The sequence below is a fragment of the Montipora capricornis genome, chromosome 5 (genome assembly GCF_036669925.1).
Source record: "Montipora capricornis isolate CH-2021 chromosome 5, ASM3666992v2, whole genome shotgun sequence".
In the NCBI taxonomy this organism is placed as follows: domain Eukaryota; kingdom Metazoa; phylum Cnidaria; class Anthozoa; order Scleractinia; family Acroporidae; genus Montipora; species Montipora capricornis.
The window spans coordinates 15,503,276-15,510,230 of record NC_090887.1 but is presented as its reverse complement, the minus strand read 5'-3'; the positions used below and the strand labels follow the sequence as shown (position 1 = coordinate 15,510,230).

At 40.9% G+C, this 6,955-nt stretch overlaps 1 protein-coding gene across 2 annotated transcripts in view; it reads right to left on the bottom strand.

Annotated features, from left to right (window-relative positions):
* LOC138049610 (cyclin-dependent kinase 14-like) overlaps positions 1–110 on the bottom strand; it is a 28,453-nt gene extending 28,343 nt beyond the window's left edge. For both annotated transcript variants that reach the window (XM_068895981.1, XM_068895982.1), the window contains exon 1: positions 1–110. This exon is cut by the window's left edge and continues 58 nt beyond it. The gene's annotated coding sequence lies outside the window, so the exon portion shown is untranslated.
* Between the last annotated feature and the right edge of the window lie 6,845 nt (positions 111–6,955).

Here is a 6,955-nt window from a genome sequence, read left to right as displayed (position 1 = left end):
TTCACCAGGTAGAGCTGTTAAAAACTATTTTCATCCAATAAAAGAGCAATAACAAGCTATTGTTTCCACAAAAGCGAATTGCTTTCACGCTCTCACGCCGCCATGATCACAACAATGCAACAGGCTACCCACTGTCTTACCCACAGTTCACCAATCACCATTTGTCTGAGTCCAAATGATTGATAGCTGTCAGTTTCGTCGATTACCAGGACATTGTCACGAAAATATTGTGGATGGGCTTTAAAATAGTGATGCCATTTTAATAATGACAGTGACATTAGGCCATTTCCGCGTTCATGCCTGCCTCCTCTTCAAAGCGAGTCTAATATAAGTGCGGAAAGGGAAAGTACGGCATTCTTTACTTGTATTGTCATACTTGACCACTTTTGGGCTTAATGTGTTTAAATAGCCAACAATAACGCTTCAAAAATGGTCAATCTTAAATTGAATCCGCCATCTTTGTGTTTTGCGTGTGTGCAAACGAAGCTATGACGTAGAAATAGTATGACTAGATGTACTTGATGTAAGCAAGGAAAACACAGGCGAGGAGAGCGATACTTTGTAGACTTGAATCTTAATCCAGGGGGCAAATTGTGTTAAAATTGGCTCCACCATCAGAATAGAACAGATTTACCTCGTGGTCGTTAAACAGGGTTTTATATGAGAGGTATACGCAGGAGTTTTACGAAGCGAAAGAGAGCTTGCAGTGCTATCCCGCGCTCATTGCTGTGAAATAAATGCCTGGAAATCAAATTTAATCTGTCTACCGAGGCTTTCTACGAGATCCCTGTTACAACTTCAAAACAAATGATAGACTTATATATTTCCATCGAATGGTAAGAGTAAATCATTTCAATAGTGTCTATAAAGCTAACAAATTTTGCTGTTTATTTTACTGCCTGGAAAAGCGCATAACAGTGAAAGTCGTCGATATATTGCTTGATTCAGTTTTTTCGCTCCAATATAATGATATTTTGGACTGGTTGACTGAGATTTCAGTAAGGCTGAAGCGAATGTTACCAAGACCAATACAGAGGTGCCAACCTATGGAGATCTAAAATCTGGAGATTTTTTCCATCCGGTCTCCCCACCCCTCCCGCCTCGATCAACCTACCCACTCCCCTTCCCCTCCTTTCCCTCCCCCCAAAAAAAAACGCACCCACCCATCCCCCAGATGCTCCTTCAGAATACAAGAATATTCTGCTGCCATTGTGAATGTGCGGGAAAACAGGGTACTTATGTCAAGAATTTTTATTGGTTAATCGGAGATCCAATCAAACAATCGGTTATATGGCTATGACAGCTGAAGGAAGCCATTTTGCCTAGTTCTATTAACTTGTGTTTGAAACTCAGAGATGAAGAAATGCATTAAGAAACAATGAAACGAGTTTGAAAAAATCGATTTTTTTAAAACTTGGGGATGCAATTTGAGTCTAGAATGGAGAAACGTCTGTGAAAGGTTCAGAGTCGTTTTTATCCGGGAGATTTAATGACCCGTACGGGAGACTGGGAGATTTGTTCCAAATCCGGGAGACTCCCGGATAAACCGGGAGAGTTGGCACGTATGCCAATATTGATATACCTGAAGATACCGCTTGAAGTCCCCCTTGGTAAAATGACAGACTCGAATAGACAATAAAGAAGTCAGGTTTTCAGGTTTGAGGAATCTATCCATGTTTTACTTTTGCAGGCCAACTTTCTTTAAAATTTTCATTTTCCGGTGGAATCTTCTGTTTGTTTGTTTTTTTTCAAAGATATGTGTCTAGTTTCATCCCCTCGAAAGCACGGTAATTGTTGCTGTGAAAAAGCTTTGCTATGTGTATTGAGCAACATTTGAGACCCTGTTTACACGGGTCCGGAAAAATTTTTTCATGGACAAAAGCAATCACTGTTCCACCTTGCGTGCACACGGGACCGGTGGAACCGGACGAAATTTGGAACGGCTAAGTGTGCAAGTTTGGGACATTAAAAAAGCAGGTCAACTTTTTGACCGGCACGGTTCCAATATGCGTACGGACTCGTGAAACTTGCACCCACATGGGCGTAGCCAGGATTTTTCAAAGGGGGGGGGGGGCATGCTGTGTCAAACAGAGGGTACTCGCGTTTTCGCAACCTGAATATTGTAGATTGTTTGCGTAAAAAAAGGCTTACAAAAGGGGGTCACGTGCATCCCAGGATCCCCCCCCCCCCGTAGCTACGCCCCTGACCCGAACCGTGCAAGGTTTTGCACTGCTGCGCGGTTAAGGCACGGAAATTTCTAAGCAAAAATGTTGCAAGTTCGCAATTTGTTACTTTTGTAAAGTTACATTTCGCTCTGTTTAAAATCAAATTTGACACAAAACAAATTAACAAAAGCACGATACAGATATGAGGAGACGAGCGGCAGTTGCATGCATCGGTTTTTTAGCCGGATTAGCTGCGTTACTGCAGTACACGTTGCTACAAATGGCCATTGTCTCCGATTTTCATCGATCGAGGCAACGTACACATTTGACTGAATTTCTTGGTAAGCATGTACAGCTCACAAAACAACCAGTCGTGGAAAAAGTCTCAGACCAGAAAGCCATGTTTGATTTGCCGCGGACTTCACCTCATTATAACGTGATTGGCTAAAAGCATCTGTGAATTTCAATCACAGCAGAGATTTTTAAAACGTCATTCAAATGCCAAAATTTGCACGGACCCATGTAAACACCATTGCGATCTGTAACAGAATTTGCACGGTTCCATGTCAACAGGCGGTCCAGGTACAAAATTCGTCCGTGCCAATATTTGTCCGGACCCGTGTAAACGTAGCCTGAAAGTTTCGTCGGCGAAACAAATACGTTTGCTGAAGCATCAAAGACGGCTGTCGCAAAACAAAGAAAGTGAAAAAGAAAAGACGGTACGCTTGTTGAATATGTCGCATGTCCAAGGTTTTTGTCTTGTTTACATTTGCTCTGGCTGATTTTTGCCGCCTGGTTTGATTGACCAGAGAATCTACAAGTATTGAATGACTTGACTTTCTGTCGCACTTATGGCTTACTTGGCCTACTAGCTAATGAACCACAAGACCGTTTACCATAGTTCATCTTACATTTGAATTTCTTGGAGCAGAAGGGTCACATAACATTAAGAAAGTGATCGGGGAACGAAGAACTTGGTAAGGTCGAACACGTTTGTTTACTACTGCTACGTCATAACACGTCATATCTAACATAGCGCTCTCCAAGTCACGCCAAGAGGCAACTTCAAAGTGCTCTTGTCAATTTTTCACAAAGAACTGGACAAACGGCAATTGTTTTCGAATTCCCGGGGGAAAAGTTTGAGTAATTTAGAGAAACTTTTTCTAGACCGTACTTTCCCTTAAGGATGGTGCCTACTTTTGTTATTGCGCATACGTTCTGCGCATCTCGAGATACTCGGATTTCCTATGCAGTGTGGTGCTTACTAATACAGGGATATTTTTGCACGGTTCAAAACTACGCGGAGAAAGCAGAACTTAGCAAGTGATCTTTGTATCCAAAAAGAAAATTGTGGGTAACCTCGCATTTTTCAGAGATAATTAAGCTTCAATTTGGAAAAGAACGCCATGCATTGTTTTGTATGTTAAAGCTTTTTACAAATATTGTTGATTAATTATCTTCCAAAAATGCGTGGTTACCCCCAATTTTCTTTTTGGATTTCGATAACACTTGCTAAGATCTGCTTTTCCCGCATATTCAGTAAACCGCGCAAAAATGCCTTTGAATCAGTAGGCACCGTCCTTAAGCACACGTGTTTTTGAGACGCGGACGGCAACCGGAAGAAAACATTTCATGTGGTGGTGTCTCCCAGATTTTCATACTAATCATCTCTAATGGAGCAAAGGTACTTAGCAATGTGAATGTGGTTGTGTGAAGACAAGTTTAAAGGAAAAAAAAACTCACTTCCGGTTGCCGTCCGCGTCTCAAAAACGCGCGTGCTTAAAGGGGCTAGGTCACGCAAGTTTAGGCAATTTCAGCACTGGTCGAATGGTCATAGAATTAACTAAAATATCAAAATAACTGTTCAAAACTATAGAAAAACTCTAAAAAAACACAGGGAAGCCAAGAAGGGACATGGATGGACAAAACTGGAGAGGATTGAAGTGGATTGAATTTGGGTAAATTTGAAAAACGTCGGCCCACCTTTTTTCAAATTTGTATCAATCTATATCAAAATGTCATTTACAAAGCTGGAAAATCATTCTCAGTTGTTATGTGGCCGTGATTTTGCAAATGAAAGACTCTTGCTCTGCCAATTTGACGTTTAGAGCTCATAATAAACAAAATTAAACAAATTTACCTAAAATAGCGTAAGCTAGCCCCTTTAAGCTCCCTAAGAGTTCAATATTTTCAACAGAAAAAAATCAACCTTAGACTCGCTTTGAAGAGGAGGCAGACATGAACTCGGAAATGACCTATTTGGTAACTCTTGGGTTAAACAAGGAAAAAGGCGACAACACTAGGTATGATAAGCGGTCAAACATCCCCGCGGTAGCTCCTCCCGCACTGATTGTTTACTCAAGATCATTGTTTCACTGTTGTCTCAAGTATCTTCCGTGTGCAGCAAGCAATTCTCAGGCTAAACGGAGCAGTCTGATTGGCTGGTTTTTGGTCGGGCAATTAATGCCACATAGGAAAGGAATACCATAGTCCAGGGTACCGTTTCTCGAAAGTCAAGAAACTTTACGGGTCATTTTCGGGTGTCACAATTTCCTTTTTATCTCAAGAACGGACAGGATTTAAGTCGTCAAACTTCACAGTAATTTTTCGTTTTGTTACCTTGAAAACATGTCAAAAGATCGGCTTTCCAAAACAAGCGGTTGCCAGTTTCACAAATGGCTTTTCGGGCCAGAAATGTTATCAGGACTTTCGAGAAACGTGCCCCAGGACCGGACGAATGAAATGGCAATAGACAGTCACACGGAGGTACATCACTGCGTCGCAGAGTTCGTAGTGCATACAGACGTTTACTAGCTTTAGCACAAACATAATCAATATGACTGAACCACTTGAGATCAAATGATAACTGTACTCTAAGGACCTTGAGAATTTGGACCGTTTCAAGAGGTTGACAGTGGCTCCAGGTAGTCTAAGTTCTTTAAAAAGGAGATGGTTAACTCTTTTGTTTTTAAAACATTGAGCTTTATGTTGTTATTCGCTGTACACTCATCCTGATCATGTCGATTTACTGCTGCAGAACAGGGGGTCGAGATGATCGAGATTGAATATGACAAGATCGAGACAACGTTAGAGACAGTACAACACATCGTCCACATACTTTTACAGTCACAGGTAGCCCAAGCCAGATGTATGTTACAAGAATAGAAATATAAGGACTTGAATAGGAGAAATCGGTTTTTCTCAAAATTCAAAAAAGATATTTACGATTTAAAATTCAAAAATAGCTTACCTTGCTTCAGTCTTGTGTGTCATTGTCTCTGGCCACTTTCTGGGTCCATTAAGAGCGATTTAGATGGTTTTTGAGCTTTTTTTGGTTTCTCTTCTTTTTCCTCTATATATTCTTTCCCAAGGTTGGTCACCAAGACGAAGCCACCGAATGCAACCAGCGAAAGAAAAGGGCCATAAATTCGTTCCCAAGGCTTCGATCGCCTCGAAATTCCACGTAGATCAAGGACGATACCTCCGCTACCCATTCGTTATCTTCATTCGAGCCGCTTGTATACTGAGAAGGAGTTAAAAGCCGCCAAACTCTGCAAACATTTGCTTCGAGAGCTATAGAATGGTGCTTTATTCAAAACCCGCGTTACCCAAACCGTTGAGTCACGGTTGGTCACCATTGTGCCCATTCACCAATCACAGGTCGCTAAACGATCTTCCAACGATTTGGCCCTTTTCTATTGATGATTCCGTTCGGCGTCTTCGTCTTGGTGCCCAACCTTGGGAAACAATATATAGAAGAAAAACAGAGGAACGAAAAACCACTTAAATCGCTCTTAATGGACCCAGAAACCGTACCAGAGACAAAGACACACAAGACTGAAGCAAGGTAAGCTGTTTTTAAATTTTAAATATGTAAATATTTGTTTGAATTTTGAGAAAAACCGCTTTCCCCATACAAATCCTTATATTCCTACTCTTGTATAATATACACATACATCAAGCTTGGGCTACCAGTGATACTTTGGGAGCTCAGAGCGTAGATCATTAACCATAACCAGGAAAAATAAAGGCCCTAGCTTTGTTCCTTGTACAACCCCGGCGTGGAGTGGTTCCAACTAGATATAAATTTACCGAGTTTGACGCATTGAAGGCGGTTTTTGCAGAAAATTTTTGCGCACCAGTTTAATAAAATTGGAGGAACGTTAAGCAAACGAAGCTTGTGTAGCAAATTATTTTGGTCGATCCTGTCAAAGGCTTTTGAGAAATCAATCAGACAAGATCGAACCACAGTTCGAGGAGCTTCAAGAGCAGCAAGCCATTGGTGAATTAGGTGGACCAGAGCATGCGTCGTTGAGGACTTTTTGACACAGCCGAACTAACTGGAAAGGATCAAGGTAGGTAGGTAAAGTCTGCTACGGAAAGGATCAAAAAGAGTACATGTAATAATTAGCGATTAGTTGAATGCGTCTGATTCGTCCCGAAGAAATATTCATACAACTGAGTTAGGATGCATTTTGCACAAGCTCTTTTGTCTTTGTCATATCAAATAGAAGTGTGCTGCGCGTAAAGGTATCTGGGGAATGTCGTTTTGTTTTCATGACACCAAAATAATAAAAACACGCGCTTTTCTTCCGAAAGAGGAGGCCCAAACTGAGCTTTTTGATGAAAATAAATAGTTTGAAAAGTCATTTGAAAAATCATGTATTTATACGCTCACCAAATCGCTTTCATCATATTGTAAAAGAGCGCTAATATGAATGGAATCAATATCCACGATAAAAATTATTACCTTATTTAGGATTTTCCAAAAAAAATCCAATAATACCATT